Below are 18587 nucleotides of genomic sequence, written 5' to 3'. Positions count from 1 at the left end.
ATTCTTGGTTTTGCGAAGCAAACCAAGCAAGAATTGCGAAGCAATTCTCCGGGGGTTGGCGAGCGTTAGCGAGCAGGGGGCGGAGCCCTCTAGTGTTTTAAATAAATAAAATTAATTTTACTTGGAACTAAATTGTACGGTATTTAACAAGCTATTTACAGTAAATTAGAATTTGTGAAGATTTTTTATTATTTATTTAAAACTTTAACCCTTTTGTACTGTTAATGTCCAGTCAATTGATTTTAACAAAGTACTGTTTTTTTAAAGCGCAAGAAACTCATTTCAATAATTTATTACGTTAAATTCAACCTTTAAAATTCGATTTGTGGAAAGGCACCAGAGTTAAAATAGAAATTAAAAAGTAACATTTAAGTAGAATGCAAGAATAATTTAGTCATTTTTTTTACTTTTTCCTTCTTTTTTAACTATCAATGAAAAAAAATTCAAAATTTTCCATAGTGTTTTTAAACATATTTATCGTTCTTTTTTCTACTTTGAAATAAGTATTAGAAAGCGAAATAGCAGACATAATTAAATGTTTTTTTTCTTTTTTTCTGTTTTTGACTTTTAGGAGCACTATATAATCTATATAACACAACTATATAATAATATATAACACCTTGTAGCGTGAGGATTATCATAGCTTTGCGAATGACACCAAATCTGAGATCCTTAAAAAGCCACCCTTGAATAGTCAATAACAACAATTGAGGAATTATAATGCGTAAAAAAACCCATTGTTGTTGGAAAATTTTCTTCTTTCAAATGCTAATAATTTCACTCATCTATTTTCATTAATTACAGATTTGACGATTATTTTCTAATCTCAATTCTTAAACAATAACTGATAAAACTCCAATATAGAACGAGTGGCTTCCATAAATCTAAATTATCGTCTGAAACTTTCAGATTTCTAATAAGATCAGGAAATTCGATTTTAAAGCAATAGCTTCAGAAAAATATTCTGAATTATATTTTTCCCCGAACATGTTAGGTAATTATCTTTAAAAAAAAAAAAAAAAAACAAAGAAATGGTATTTCCATTCAAGCTTTCTCTATCTTTTCCCATTGTATGTTCGAATTCATTCCTTATTCACACTGATGCAATGATTCGATAAACCTATTCTTGTGGAATCGTTCCAGTTTCTAAAAAGGAAAAGTATTCGGCCCCACATTTGGGCCCCTCAACATCTCCGTAGGGTCTAAATAATTCAATTTTCTTCCTCCTACAAAAAATGGCACACGAGGAAAAATAATTTTTTAGTTTTTAAGCGTAAAAAACTGACTTTATTGACCTTTTGCATTAGTGATTCGTTCACATTGAACGATTCATCAATTTCCATGACTAAGAATTAAAGAGACGAACGATTTATTCAGATCACGATTTGAGTAAGCTTGCAAATTGATTTGAATATAAATTGATTATTCGTGATTATGTATACAGATTATATTGAAGTTCGTAAAAATGATGATAGTTACTAATAGTCTGTAAAAATGTTTGCTACGTTGCTCCAAGAGGGGACCAAAAATAAAATAAGCATATGAAAGAGAAATATTCAATAATAAATATTTCGAAAAATATTACAAAAGATTAAACACGTTAATTTTATTTACGTTCATATTGTAATACAAAAAAAAATTTCAATAGTCAAATACACAATACAATTTATCAATAGTCAAAATAATTTATCAATAGTCAATTGGACTTCTCTTTTTTCTTGAAAAAGATAACTTAATTACAAATGGCAAATGCAAAGATTTATTCGTGACTCATATAGATGCATGAATATTTTACCAAAAAACCATGTAGCCATTTATAAAAGCTATATTCACCTTATTACTGACGGTGGTTTACTCTACTATTGGTACATGACAGTACAACAAGAGGCGCACGCAACGTTACGCGAAGTACGCAACGAACAATCTTTAGCGTTATCTGATAAAGAATAAATATAAAGTGTTTAGATATAATCAATACTGCTTCAATTCTATCGTTTCAATTGTATTAACAAACTAAATCTTACAGAAACATACTCAGGATGTTAATAAAAGAAATAATCACGTCAAGCTACGACGTCATGCTGGATCCCGAAACTTCCGGTAGGGTTTGTCTGTTTTTTTAGAGTATATGGTGAATTAACACTATAAAGACAGAAAATTAGTATATACCTATATTGTCCAAAAGCATTCAAAATGACTTAGTGGATGCGTAAATAAATTTGTTTAATATTAATTTTTAACATTTCTTATATTATTTACAGTTAGTTATAGAGCGAGTTATTAGTAAATATTAACAATAAAAAAAAATTATATGTTGGACAAAAAGTCTCAAAATTCTAAGAAATTGTGTCATTATATACATCATTGTTTTCTAATTGAAATTAAAAGCAGTCAAAATGACTTCCTTAGGCAATCTAGTGTTAAAGATAAGTGGCAATATAGTCATTTATGAAAGCTGTATGTTATACTGATCAATAATATATGGTTATATAGGCATATATTATGATTATAATGTATGGCTATATAGGCATATATTATTGGGCTGTATAATTTGATTAACCCACACGTGATCTGAAATTGCCCATCAGTTTACTAGTCAGATTGCTAATATGTGTACAGCACCACAACGCTTCTACTGCTGGTGTGAAGGTGTGTAGTGCCAACACCTACTAGAAGGTCAAGGCCTGCTGGCTGAGCGATTTCAACCCCGTGACGTCACGATCAGAAGGTAGCGTCTGTAGGCGGGTAGCTCCTCGGTGAGAACGCCATTCCTGGACGTAAACGTTATTACTTTACTATGAATGTTGTCAACATATAAAGTTTGATTAAAGAGATATCGAAGTAAGTAAAAGATGCTATTTTTATTTTACTAAAGTGTTATGTTTGATAACAATATATTTATCTCTAATATGTTGTAAATTAAGTTTGAATTCAGATTGAAACTACGTATTTAATTTAACTTTAATTGTTGTTATGTTGTGACTCGTTATTTGAGTCTCTAATGTATTTATACGTGTTACCTGATCTAATTGCATTTGAATTATGAAATAACTTAATTTAGTATTCAAATATAAAATTACAAAAGCATTCGATTGTGTTTTTTATTCATACTTCATGAGCTAAAGCATCTTAAATGAAACTAAGCGATTGAAATGGACTTAGAAATTGTTAGTACAATATTTATTGTGCTTCTGCTCAAGATTTTAAATAGCCCTAGAATTGTGATATATCTTAATTTATAAATTATACATTGCAGTATGTTTGAATTATAGATTTATAGAATGCATATTAAAATATATTAATTTTAGTAATTGGTAGTAATTAAATTTAAACACATTTTAGTAAAAAGTACCAGATATGTTTAGCTTATGAATATTGATAGAATTTACATTTGTTGATATTTAGCTACTAAATCTAATATGCCTGAGAAAAATTTTAATATAGAAGAATTTCTAAATGTACCAATATTTGGGGATAAAAATATTAGTTTTTAATACTATATCAAGGTTTGGTGTCATTGTTTACTAATAGTTCTTGCGTGCTGTTAAAATACTTTTAGAAGAAGTATTTGGAATCAAGAAAATTTTAGTAAATAAATTATTTCATTGAACGCTTATTTTAGAGATTGTTAACTATATGTAGCAGAACTTCATTTATGTTAACCAAAACTTAAGAAAATTTATTTAAGAATTCGGATAACTAAGAAAAAAAATTTTACATATTTTTTGGGAAGTAAAACAATTTTTTTTTGATTTTCATTATTCCAATGACAAATTAAGGTAGATGTTGATAAATTAATATTTTAGTTTCAGCCATGAGTCTTAATGTCTGTTTATTTTTCAGGCATCAAGCATGGTTTTAAGTTTGTTGCTTTATCTTGTGCCCAGGGAACTATGATGATAATCTTAAAAAGTCAGTATCTTGGTTTCTACAAGACACACAGCTGCAGCTATTGTTATGTGATTCATTTATGCAAAAAATATTTATAATTTGTTTTTAACTAAGAATATTTGCTTAAATTTCTAAAGATTTATTGTAATGTTTAAATTAACAAGGATTATCACTTTTGCTTTCCAAAAGTAGATTGTTTTTCATCACCCCTTTTAAAAATAAATATATAATTATTATTGTTTATTGTAAAATGATTAATTACGTCAAGACTTTTAAAAATAAATATTTAATTATTATCATAAATTGTAAAATAAATAATAGGAAGGTCATAGGAATTAAAAGCTTCAATTTAATCTAAAATGTTTAAAAGTTTTAAAACTGCATTGTAAATAATAGTCTTTTTTTTCATGAACTTCTTGTTTACTTTTAAAACTTAACTTAGTTTTAATTATTGGGTGATGTAAGGCAACTACTTGCATTATTTACATTATATTTTGTGGTACATCTCATAAGAAAACTACAATTTTGTTTTCGCTAGTATATATTTCTTATCATCCTCTAAATATAGTTCAAAGTTCCATAAGTACGAGATATTTGTGTTTTTTTTTTTTCGAAAAGGAAAATTTAGTTGACAATTTATTTAACTCCAGATTTAATTTAAAGTATAGAATGGTATTTAAAAAGTAAGTGGAATATTTTAGATTATGTATAGAAATTTCTGCATTTCATTCAATATTTTATTTAATTTACTATCCTTTTTCATTTTCTTCCTTCGAATAAACAACAAGTTTTTAAAATATGTTGTTACCAGAGCAAAAGTGTCGGGTAATTTGAATGGTTCATATATGATAAAGTATTTAATAACTACTATACAATCATTAGTAATTTACTGTTATATTTTTACATGTATATTAACAGTTTTATCAACTATCAGCATTTTCAAAAAAGATAGTTTCATTAACATGGACGGTAAAATACAGTATGTAATCAAATATTTTGAATTATCCATGAAATTTTTTTAGCCAATTTTTGTTTGCCTTCTGGGGTTATGTTTTAAAATAAAATGTAGGGCTATACATTTGCCTGCTGTACAATCATTAGTAATTTATTGTTTTGCTTTTACAGTATATTAACAGTTTTATCAACTGTCAGCATTTTCGTAAAAGATTGTTTCATTAGCATACACGGTAAAATACAGTATGTAAGCAGATATTTTGAATTATCCATGAATTTTTTTTACCAAATTTTTGATTGCTTTCTGGGGTTATATTTTAAAATAAAATGCTTGGAAATTCGGTCATTTAAAAATATATGACATTTGCCATATATTTTCTTCAGAAGTATAGATACTGGTGATAATCTTGAAATTGCAAGTAATGATATAATTTAATAAGTAAAAATTTCATTCATTATTTATATTGGTGTACTTTTTATGCTCCTGTTATTTTATTAAGGGAAGAGATTAATAGATAATGGTCAGTATATAAATTTGATGTATTATGGTAGAGTTTTCTAGATATTTTGCTGTCTTGTATGTCGAGATGGTATACTGGGAATTTTAGTCAGAAAAAATTTACAGTCTTGACCTTTTTCCCAATTTGCACCCATGACTATAATGAAATTATATTGATAAAGTAAAATGTTAGGATATTTGGTCATTTAAAAATATATGACAATTACAGTATGTTTTCTTCAGAAGTGTGGTAATCTTGAAATCGCAAGTAATGATATAATTTAATAAGTAAAAATTGCTTTCATTATTTATACTGGTGTACTTTTTATGTTTCTGTTATTTTATTAAAGGAAGAGGTTGACAAATATTTTTTGTTCAGTATATAAATTGGATATATTATGGTAAAGCTTTCTAGATATTTTGCATATGTCTTGTATGTCGAGGTGGTAAGTTGGAAATTTTATTCAGAAAAAAATTTCAATCTTGGCTTTTTTCCTCAACTTGCAAGCATGATTATAATGAAATTATATTAATAAAATAAAAAATTTTCAAGGTTCCAAATTTTTGTTTGCCATATGGCGTTATGTTTTAAAATAAAATGTTTGGAAATTTGGTCATTTAAAAATATATGACAATTACAATGTTTTCTTCAGAAGTATAGTAATCTTGAAATTGCAAGTAATGATATAATAATTGATATATGTTTGAAAATAAAATTTTTAAAAATTTTATTTGCTTTTGTGTACATATTTTCTCTTCACTGATTTAAATAAAGATTTTGTTCTATATATATGTTTGTGTCATTATTTTAAAGCATACTTATACTTTATGATAAAATTAATCTTCATATACTTAATTACCTCATTCATAATGTTCTAGTCTATATCATCAAAGTAATGATTCAGCTTATTTAATAACTCACATAAAATCATTTTTAACACATGTATGTAAAACAGAAGAACATAGAAAGAAATTAGACCGACAGATGCTAATTTGTCAATTTACTGCAGTAAGTAAAAAAATTTCAGAATAATTATATAAATTGGCTATAAATATTTCAAAGGTTTATAAAGGATAAACATTTGCTTTTATTTTCTTAAGTGTTCTTTTCAATAACATTTTGTTTCCATCAATGAATGTTAAGTAATAATTTTCAATTCTTAGGAAAATATTTTTATTTTTAATCAATTGATATTTATTTAATATGATTGATTACTCTTAAAATAGTTTAAAATAGAAATTTATTCGTAAAAAAAGGTTTGGATTAAATCTTATGAAAGTAATCCAAAAAAATTTTTAAAAACTAATCTAAGATTTATTACTGAGTTAATTTATTTATTTTTCATCATGATTTTTTCCGTCTTTTGGCTCATTTTAAATTTATTATTTTAAGGCAAGGATTATATATACACAATTATTTAGATCATAAAAAATTTTGATTCTTATTTTTAACTTATAAAAATGAAAGAAAAAACAATAAATCGAATAAAACTAATAAGGAATCGACTATCCTCATATCTTCACAACCTCCTCTGATCACTTTGAAGGTAGAAAACAGCAACGCTCTTTTCTGCCTTCTGATCGTGACGTCACAAACAAGCTCCCAGGCCTTCTACTCTAGGTGGTTGTGGTAGTGCCATGGCATACAACACATTACGACCTTTAATATTGATCTATGGTGCCATGAAAACGCAGTGGTACTTTCGTGATATCCTCCAGCTTAATGTGTTGCCACTCGTGGCAGCGTTCCCAGGAGTCATTTTTCAACAAGAAAATGCTCGGCCACACACAGAAAATGTGTCAAAAGAACGCCTCAGTCGCATAACCACCCTTCTCTGTCCTTCTCGACCTCAATATTGGTTCCCGAACGGGCATATCTGAAACATTTTGGGACAGTAATTGGAAAGCATCCGGGTTTAGTTCATTTGGAAGCGTTTGTACAGCAACTGTGGATTTTGATGCCGCGGGACACCATGCGGGACTTTACTGCCTCAAAACCAGATGTATTGCATCCTGCATTCATATTAGAGGGGACTCAAGAGAATACAAAAACTTTCATTCATTTATATTTGTCTAGCAATAAATTATCATTTCGCTTTGATTTTCTTAATCAGTTACTTTCAACATTGTACTCGCCTATGTAAAATTTCATTTCATTCTAACAATTCTTACTAGATGGCGCTAATTTATATGGCAATGAGTGTAGTTCGAGTAGAATCCCTTCATTGTAAAAGAATGTAACTCATGTTTCTTAATATATATAACGGCTGATATCTTCTGGTTACAATAACCTATAATTTAATATCGTTATAGCGGTATGTCGTTATAGCGTACAGGTATATCGTTATAGCGTAAAGAACCACATAAGTTTGAAAATTAGGAGCCTCATAATAAGGCATAATATTTTATATTTAATAACCGTCTTTCATCGATCGACCCAATTTTTGGGTTTAGGACTACTAATGTTCAACTCCGTAGCCTTGTAATTTTGAACCCAATCTTGAAGACAAGAGAACTCCTGAATCAAGTATTGGGAGAAATTTTGCCTTCCTGGAGGACTTTTTGGTGGAAATAACCCGCATTTGCGTAACATGGAGAGGAAGACCACGAGGACCTCCCACTGTTAGCCTGACAGGCAAGGGGACTCTAACCCATGATCCGTCTACCACTGAGGATATTTCACGTCAGCACTGTGGTCGGTGCAAGCCGGATGTGGAACTCGTATCGACCAGCCATTGCCGGGATCGAACACCGGTTCACCTCATTGAAAGGCGAACGCTCAATCCCCTGAGCCATCGCGGCTCAATAAGGCATAATAGGGTGCGCCTCGTGATATTTCGGGAAATAACTTTAAAGCTTGATTCCCGTCAAACTGTCGCAGTCCCTTGGTATGGTATGAAGCGCCAAACTGATAGTACCAAGGGAGACAGTTCGAAACCCGGGGTGGTCTGCCGTGTCGTATGTAAATAAAAAGGCTAATTAGAAAAATTTCTTGCACCCTGTATTTTGCACCCTGAATATAGGCTCTAAGGATTTCTTGTGTTCTCTGCATATGCATAAAAGGCGATATTTTGATTTTTTTATTGTATATATAAATTTTTAAACATTGCCTGATTTATTATTGCTATATAAATAAACACATGGCAAGCCGCAAAATTGTGGACGAATTATTTCTTGCCCAATATGGTTTAATTGTAGTGTCAATCTTTTTTTTCTCTCTTACATATTCATAAAGGCCTATATATTATCCTATAAATTTCAAACTTGGCTTAATTTATTAATTTAATAATCTTAAAATTAGAAATGAATTAGTTGAACCACAGTGGGAGAAACAGTATTAGCACTTTTTCCTTTATAAAAGAAAAATATAGCTCATGTTCTAAATTTATAAAAAGGCCTAAATTTTTTCTTAATATTTACCTCTAATTTTGAAACTTGATCAGATATATCATTATAACATATTAAACGATATCAGCAAACCGAAAAATTATAGACAAATTAGGGGAGGCCGCTCAGTAGGACATAATGAGTTTCGACCGGAAAAAAATCCGTGGAAATGAATTAGAAGCTTTAATTCCCGTTTAGGGGCCAGATGACCATGGTCCTGTGGTGTTGTATGAAACGTCAAACTGCTGGTCCCAAAAGTTTGAATTCGAATCCCGGGATGTCTGTCTCAACGTACGTTAATAAAAGGGCTAATTTAATACGTTAATTTTAATATGTTAATAAATAATATCATTTTAATAACTTTGTGGGGTGTGTTATCCGCTATGCCAACCTTCATCTATCTTAAGTTAACCCTACATAGAATCGAGTTAACAAGTCTTATATACTGGTGAATTGAAATTGTATTTTCGTAGTACACTACAGTACTTCCCCACCAGAATTTTAGATAGTGATAGAATTCGCTGAATGGATACCACTAGTTTATTCATTATTCTTTTGTGAGAAGTCGGGAGAGTTGTTTTAAGATCATTGTTCATTTTTATGCATATCTTATAAATCTGGAAGAGTTTATGTAAACAAGCTTTAAAACAATAATATATAAGTTTATACATATGTATGCATATTTCTTTTAAATGTATCTTATCTAAAATATATTAATTAATGAGATGTATCTTATTGAATAACAAGAAAAATGAATTTTAATAAATGCTTTTATATTTTTCTATCCTGATTTCTTTTTTAAATCACGATTTAACAAAAACTTGTGGACAATTTCAAATGTAGTTCAAAAGAAATATTCAATATTTTCTTGTCTTTTACAGTGAGTAATTTTTTTAAATTAAGGAACAGTTTCTGCTCCAGAATATTATACTAATAATTTTCTAGAGGAATCTCTATTTTGGGATATTTCTTTAACAATCTTAAAAGAAAGACTGTCATCAATAAATTTATATGTTAGAAAAGCTTAAGATTTTGAAATTCTTCACTTTTTTATAATAATCAACAAAAAATAAAAAAAGGCATATTTATTTTTGAAAATGATAAATACTATTTTAAAGTTCTGCAATCTTAAGGTTTGAAATACTTTGCTAAATTACTTATAATTTATTTATTATTATTGCTTTATAATTAATACTTAGCTAAATTATTTTGTCCCATTTTAATATAATATGCATCGTTTATTTGTAAATAATTGCAGTGTTTATGTTTAAATTATTTCCACTTGGAATTTAAATGTATGTCATACGATTCTGAAGAAATCAACTCTCTTTTATCGGTACCTGGTAGGAACTGCGATACACTGGAGGTCAACGGACGCATCTTTCAGAGCATCTTATCTCCGTGTGGAGTATATTAAAATAAATAATTAATGAATCGCTAAAATTCCATTTTAGTATTAAAATGTTGGAATTTTAGATAGTAAGTTATTTAAAACATCTGAAAAACTTAAAGCATTTGTAAAAGAAATTACATTTTATTGCAAATTATTCACTTTATTTTATTTATTTATATTTTATGCTTATACTATATAATTGACGCTAGAATGCTGATCCTATTTTGAGTTTAGGACTACTATATTCAACTCAATAGCCGTGTAATTTTAAACCTAATCCAGAATACTAGGAGCACCTAAATGAAGCATGTGGGTAAAGAGAATTTTTTGAGGACTAACACGTATTCACTCTACATGGAGAAGAAAACCATGAAAACCACCCGCGGATAGCCTGACGGCAAAGGGATTCTTACCCAATGATTCAGCCTCTAATGAGGATAATCAAAGTGGTCATCCACCCGCTAACTGACCTGACCACAGCCAGTGATGCTTGATTTCGTTATTTTACTGGGAACCGTAGACTCATTCACTTGTATTTATTTTTACTAAAAAAAAGACAAGATTTTAAAAAAAAAATTCTTTTAATTCAAAAGTAAGTAACCGGACCTGTGCATAGCCACCAAGAATCGTTGAGAGTTGAGATCACTAAGGTTTTCACAGTACAAAAAGTAGTTTTTAACTGAGTAGCGCTAATTTTAAATATTTGTCATTGAACATTGAACAACAGGTTTGTTGGCAGTCGGTTGCGTTATTCTTTGCATCTATTATTATTTAAATTGTAAGTATGCCGTATACATGTACAGTACCGAATGTAATAATAATTAGAAATGTGGGCCGAAGGTTTTAGTTTACAAATTCCCCAAAAATGAATTTATACAAAAATAGATACATTCAATTAAACGCGACATTTATCAAGTAGCAGCTAAAACCGAGTTAAGTGTTGTTTATCTTTTATTTCTTAGTACTCGCTTATGCGGACTTTATAATAAGCTTCTTAGTTACATAATAAAAGACGCATTTAAAAATTACTATGTTTTGGTTACTGTTAATTGTTTGTTAGCGGATATTACTATATAAGATTACCAAATTTATTTATATTTTTGTACAGCTTTACGACGTGAAACAAAATAAATTTAAGCATAATTTATTTTGTGAAGTTATTTATGAATTCTCAAATATAAAACTATTCTCGAAAATAAATGTCCAATGTCATTAAACAGCTGAGACTTTTATTATTTGAAAAACCAGTAAAATAAACAGTTTAGTTTAATTTCTAAAGGAAAGAAAAAATCAATAACAATGTCGATTGGCACTTGAAGCTTATTTATTCTTAATGAATAGTATACTATTATCTGATTTAAATTTCACAAATATTTTAGTTGAATGCATATAAATTCATGTATATTCAATGATAATAATATAAAATAGAATTTTAAGTCATTGTCATTTAAATTGTTTTGAGGAATAATTTAAATTAGTTTTTAAACTGTTGTTTCTTTTTTCTTTTGAATGTTTTTTTGGAGAAAAAAAACAGTGGTTTATCCAGCAAAAACAAATCTGTTTCGCCTGCTTGCTTTTTTGATTACATGTTATTAGAATCTCTAGGTATCTTTGATTTCTGTTGAAGATAAGGTAACTTTTTTCTTACAATCAGCCTAAAATAAAATTAAGCAGTGAATAACTGTTTTGAAAATTAAAATTTTTACAGCGATATTTTTTTGTTATTTATATCTGCATTCCATTTTTTCTTATATATTATTTATTTTTTTACTTTTAATTTTGCATATAGAAAACTATAAAAATTTTTTATAATTGATATACAAGCAAATGAATGAGCATATTTACTGCAAGAACCATAGTCCCGCAGTGGACTGATCGTTAAGACACGGTTCCCAGCAGATCACCGAAGTCAAGCATCACTGGCTGCGGTCAGTGTGCGGGTGGGTGCCGAAGCGGGGGTGCCATCCCCTCCGCAGAGGATCAAAATTGTGATGGCATGTCCTCGGATCATCCTCATGGATGTTTCCCAGACTGTCACCAATAGCCCATTGTGCAGCTCTAGTGTGACGTAAATTAACAACAACAACAGCAAGAACCATAATTCTGAAGAAAAAAAATTTATGAAAAAATTTGCTGAAATTTACAGATTTAGAAATTCGGAAATTCGAACGAGAATTTATATTATTGAATTATTAACGAAAAATTAACTAATAAACTAAAAATTCACAATTTAAAAATGTTCAAATACTAGTAAATTAGCTAAAGCTGAAATATTTTACTTCGCTCATAAAAGATTTGAATTATTTATTATAGTTTTCTCTTAATACAAATCTGATTACGGTGTTCCCTAGTCCCTATCTTTTGCTAGGATGACGTCACAACTGAGAGGTTTGTATTCTCGGTGACTATGGTAGCCTTAGCTATGGTAGCAGCAATTTTAAATATTTGTCATTGAACATTGAACAATAGTTTGTTTGTCCGTTGGTCGTATGTCTTATAACCATTATTATATAAATTTTAAGCATACCTTACACACGTACAGTACCGAAATTTGAAGGCAATTATAAAAATGGTCCTAAAGTTTTTGTTTACAAATTCCCCGTGATAAGATCTTTGATTTATACGATACCGCATGTTTGATTTTTACGAAAATGGATGACGCTACATTAATCAAGTAGTAGCTAATAGCCGAATAAGAACTATTTTAAGTTTTTGCAGACTTTATAATAAGCTTCTTAATAACATAATAAGAAATATTAAAGAATAATTCGGATACTGTTTATTGTTTGTTAGTGAATATTATTACGTAAAATTAGCCAAAAATTGATCTTTTCGTAAAACTTTTGGTCGTGAAATAAAATAAATTTAAACATCTTTTGTTTTGTTTAAATATTCGTGAATTCGTGCCAAATATAAAACTAAAAATAAATTTCAGAAGTCATAAAAGAGCAGAAACTTTTATTACTTAAAAAACTAGTAAAAATAAACAGTTTAATTTTATTTCTAAAAAGAAAGAAAAAAATTAATAACTTGAAGCTTATGAAAGTATACTATCATCTGTGGATTTACGATGAAATCGGCACACACGAAGAGCGTCAAAAGTGATAACTAAAATTCGAAACTCATGTATCGTAGTAATGACCTATTAAAAATATTGGGATTTTCAAAATTATGCATAGTGTCAATCATAAAAAAGCGATCGAAAAACTACATTGATTGAGATTGGGTGTATCAAAAACTTAAATGTGAAAAACTTCTAATTTCTGATTATTTTTTCAAAATTTTTTTTTTTCTTAATTTAGTTCAGATTGCTGCCGTGGGCCGCACATCGAGGGTTGTTAAGCCGCATTTGACCCGCAGGTTGTGCACCCCTACATTAATTAATAAATGAATTAATTAAAAATAAATAAATTGAACTTTTATGAGTAGTTAAACCTAAAATCGATCTTTTAATGAAAGAAAAGAAATCTATTTCTCGGTAGTTGGCACTCTTAACTGAGCGAATGCTACTTAATTTACACAAAAATATTTACTCATTGCATCAATTTTTCAGGAAACTTAAAAAATTATGTTCCCAACATTTCAAATTTCATCATTCGTTTTTTTTTTCCATTACGATATTGTTTTTAATAATAATAATACAATAACGAGAATTTAATTACATAAAGTTCACTTTTTGTTACCAAAATATCATTGCGCATATTAAATGTTTTTTTTTTCATATAAAATACAATAATACAATTTTAATTTTATATTATTAATCATAATTAATCATTAATAGAATTTTAGTTCTAAGGTGTTTAAAAATATACATAAATAAACTTAATGATGATAGTGAAAGAGAAATAAATAACATTTATTTATAAAATAAATTAAAAAAAACTTTATTTTGTGAGTTAAATTTATTTTTAGTTTCATATTGGTTAATGCATATTCTTAAAAATGAAATGTAATTGGCAAGTTCAAATAATTGACAATATCAATATTTTAACTTCAAAAATTACTGATGCTTCTTCTATGGTAGAAAGGCTTTATTAAATAAATAACTATTTTGTTAGACATGAGAATAATCATTTCCCATCGCACATTTTATCTGTATAAAAACAATATTTTTTTTAAATTAATTGCCATTAATCAAAAAGAAAAACAATGAAGCTGATTACAGTTAATATTTTAATAAAATGCATGCATTGTCTTATGGCACTTTCAAGGAGATTAAATCTTAACACTGAATACAACATTAGCTAAAAGTAAATGAAATATATTTGAGTGTGAAATTGTTTAATTAACAAACTCTTAAGAATGATATTCATGAGTATAAGCTTATCAGTATGTTTTAATTTATCTTGTGCACATCATATATCTATTTCTGCACATTAAGTTAACCTGTCCCTCTTTCAGCATAAAAAAAAACTTCAAGAGGAGTAATTTTTTGGAGAAAAAAAACTCTAAATTATCCTTTAACATAATTCGAAGCACTTTATTTTCAAATGAATACTATTAGCAGGATATCTGCTACTTTTTAGATTTTCAAATTCATGACTAATTCCAAGAATTTTTCATGACTTAACGAAGTTACCATTTTCTCCGACAAAAACAGAACAATAAATTTAAAAAAGCATCATAATAACGTTCATTGAAATGATAGGTATAACCAAAACTGTTATACTCTGCATCTTTATATTTAGATTTTAAAATTAAAAAAACAGAGTAAAAAAGAGTTGAAGCAATAAAATAGCTGAATAAAACACAAAAACAAATATTTTTTTTTCTTTTTTCTGCAGAATTACATTCTACTTTTCTTGTTAATCGGAAAGGAAAGAAATACTCCTGATTTTTCTGTTCTCATTTCGGAATAAAAAATTCCCCAATGACTGGCTTGCTTCAGTTAGAATTTTAAATAGATAAAATAAAAAGAATAAATAATAAAAAAATTCTGAAATCACAGAAGTTTAAAAGATAATTCGCTCTAGAAATATTTGTTCTTTCATTTTTTGAAGGAACACCATAATTTTTAAAGAGCACGACAAAAACATTTTATATTTTAATCAAATATTACTGTGAGTGGGGATTTTGTTACAAATTCAGATATTTGGAGCACTATGAAATTTGAGGGAAGGGGGTAAATTCCATTTTAAAAATTAGATTTTTCGGAGAGCGAAATCCATGACTGTTCATTACTTTTTTTGAAAAAAGAGTTAAAATCATGACATTTCATGACAAATTTTGTTCAATACCGAAATTCATGACCTTCCAGGTGCGCGGATACCCTATATTATAAATTGAACAAAAAAGCTCGAACCTAATTTAGTAAAAATATACTTCCACATTATAGTTGATTCCTCAGAGCTGCTATCAGTGCTTTTGGCTTTTACGAACAATAAACAGACCTTATACCACTTTATTTTTTAGATGACAAATTGAAAATAACTATGAAAAAAATATTAAAATAAATATAAAATTGAAAAAAATAATAAATTAAAAAAAAATTGAAAAAACAATTTGCAGTTTTGTTACTTTTCCGTAACATAATATACTGGCTTTCAGAAATTTCTAACTTTTCTCTACTCCTGTACTACATGTAAGAGGCTGTTCAAAAAGTACGTACATCTCGAAGGGGGGGGGGGGATTTGCTATTTTGTACGATGGGGAGGTATTATACAAAGTACGTACATTATAAGCATACACCAAATTCAAATTTGACTTTTTCCTACACACTCCTTAAATAAATATTTAATTTTGTTTAAAACATAATTATTTAAATTTTTATGAAAAAGGGGGGTAAAATAATAAAATGTACGTACTCTAAGGGGGGGAGTAAGATCTTATGTACGGTAAAGGGGGGAGGGGGTTAAAATTTCTCCATTTTTGTGTACATACTTTTTGAATGGCCTCTAAGGTGTGTCCAGTTCGCATGTTTATTTTTAAAAAATGGTCATCATGACCTATTTCGAAGACGGCCACTAGACAAAACTTTTCGTTTGGGTAAGAATTCATAATTCTTCAATCCACGATAGATGAGTGAACGTTCATTCTCTATTGAGTCGCATAACTATAATTATTACTATCACGCTCTGTTACAGAAACTATTTAATAACTGGAAAATAGGATGTTAATGTTTTAAAACTCACAGTTCACTCCAAATTAAACACTTTAAAACATAAATCAAAATTATAATTTTCAAACTATTTCTTTAATGTAAATTCTCAATGTTACATTATAACATAAAAACTCTAGATATTAAAGACTATAATTCAATACTACTAATCATTATTCAGAAAAGTAAAATTTTTAAGTAATTAAATCCTTGACTAAATTTATTTTATTTTTGAGACTGGATTTCTGGTTTCGAATAAAATTGCATTTTACAGATATTTTGAAGTTAGTCAAACTTAGATGTAATCATATTATGAGAGACCTTGAATCAGTAGGTTATTCAATAGATTTTAAAATTGGTAAAATATTATTGATATTTTTTGTGAGAAATATGTATCGCGGTAGAATAAATTTCATATAAAAGTTATTTTATGTATCTAAACAAAATGACTTAAAAATCATATTTAATAAGTACTTTTTGCTAATCTGCAAAAATTGAAAATTTAAAAAAACTATAAATTTCAATTGTTTATTAAGATTTACCTAATAATAAAAGACAGACAAATTCTGCATCTTATTTACCTAATATAACTTACATTTTTTCTCAATTTGGGAAATTTTCATTACAAATATTAATACCAAAAGTAATTTTAGATATTAATTTGGGTTTTTCACCACTTGTCTTTTTTTAAAGAAAAAGACATTTAGTAATAAAATTAAAAGAGCTACTTTTATAAAGTAATTGTACAACATGTATTAGAAAAGATTTATTAAATAAAAGATGTTACAAATAATTTTAATTACAAGTTGCTAGAAGTCTTTTTTTATTTCAATGAAAAAAACATATTAACTATAACTCAGGATTCTAATGCCAAGAAAATAAATAACAATTTGTATTTTAGTCAAACATAACTGGTTGTAAATAAAGTAATATAATCCAGTAATCAAGGTAAATTGAAACCAATATGAACATGAATACGAACATTTAGATCCCTATTATGTAAAAAACTATTTTATCACATACTTCAAAAATATGGTGTGTGACTCTACAATACTGTATTTAGTCAGATGACATTTCTGAAAAAAAACTCTTATTCCATTATACTACAACAAACAGTATAGTCAGCTTTGAAAAATTAAAACCTCCTTTTTTTTTAATATATTAAAGGAATGAGATTTCTCATCAATATGAATAAAACTACAATAAATTAAATGGACCTTAAGTGAAAAAAAAAGAAAACTTTTAACATAAACAAGCATATGGCTTTTAAATAGCGTGAACATGACTGTGACTAGTTAGATAATTCTTTCTTGAAAAAGCTTTATTACATATACTACATGAGTAAGGTTTCTCACCAGTATGGACACGGCTGTGTTTCTTCAGACTACCTTTTAATGAAAAACTTTTACTACATATACTACAAGAATAAGGTTTCTCCCCAATATGAATATAACAGTGTTCATTCAGAGTCCCTCTCGCTGAAAAACTCTTATTACATATACTACAAGAATAAGGCTTTTCTCCAGTATGAACACGACCGTGTGTAGTGAGATGACTTTTTCGTGAAAATTTTTTATTACATATACTACAAGTATAAGGCTTCTCACCAGTATGGACACGAACATGTGTAGTGAGATGACTTTTTTCTGAAAAACTCTTATTACATATACAACAGGAATAAGGTTTCGCACCAGTATGAACACGACTGTGTTCTCTCAGAGTCCCGCTCTTTGAAAAACTCTTATTACATATACTACAAGAATAAGGCTTCTCACCAGTATGAACACAACTGTGTTTTTGCAGATTACTTTTTAGTGAAAAAGTTTATAACATATACTACAAGAATAAGGCTTCTCACCAGTATGATCACGACCGTGCTTAGTGAGATGTCTCTTTTCGGAAAAAGCCTTACTACATATACTACAAGAATAAGGCTTCTCCCCAGTATGAAAAAAACAGTGATTTGTCAGATTACTTTTTTGTGAAAAAAGTTTATAACATATACTGCAAGAATATGGCTCCTCCTCAGTATGAACACGATTGTGTCTAGTGAGAATACCTTTCAGAGAAAAACTCTTATTACATATACAACAAGAATAAGGCTTCTCACTAGTATGAACAAGAATGTGTGTTATGAGATGACTTTTTTCTGAAAAACTCTTATCACATACACTACAAGAATAAGGTTTCTCACCAGTATCAGCACGACTGCTTTCAGTCATATTACTTTTTTTCTGAAAAACTCTTATTTAACAAGAAGGTTTCTCCCCAGTATAAACACAACTGTGCTTATTCAGAAGCTCACTTTGAGAAAAAATCTTATTACATATCTTACAAGAAAAAGGCTTCTCACCAGTATGAACAAG

General features: G+C 28.3%; 1 long non-coding RNA gene across 1 annotated transcript; it reads left to right on the top strand.

The window, feature by feature from the left end:
• The first annotated feature begins 2698 nt into the window (after positions 1-2698).
• Positions 2699-6132, top strand: LOC147815925 (uncharacterized). The gene is made up of 2 exons (XR_015431456.1): positions 2699-2841; positions 3844-6132. It is a non-coding gene; the product is annotated as an uncharacterized LOC147815925 (long non-coding RNA).
• Positions 6133-18587: the final 12455 nt, after the last annotated feature.

The sequence above is a fragment of the Parasteatoda tepidariorum genome, chromosome 2 (assembly GCF_982258835.1).
Source record: "Parasteatoda tepidariorum strain Cologne lab strain chromosome 2, Ptep-v5.0, whole genome shotgun sequence".
NCBI classification, from domain to species: Eukaryota; Metazoa; Arthropoda; class Arachnida; order Araneae; family Theridiidae; genus Parasteatoda; species Parasteatoda tepidariorum.
Note: the sequence above shows the minus strand (reverse complement) of the source record. Positions and strands in the feature narration are given on the sequence as shown.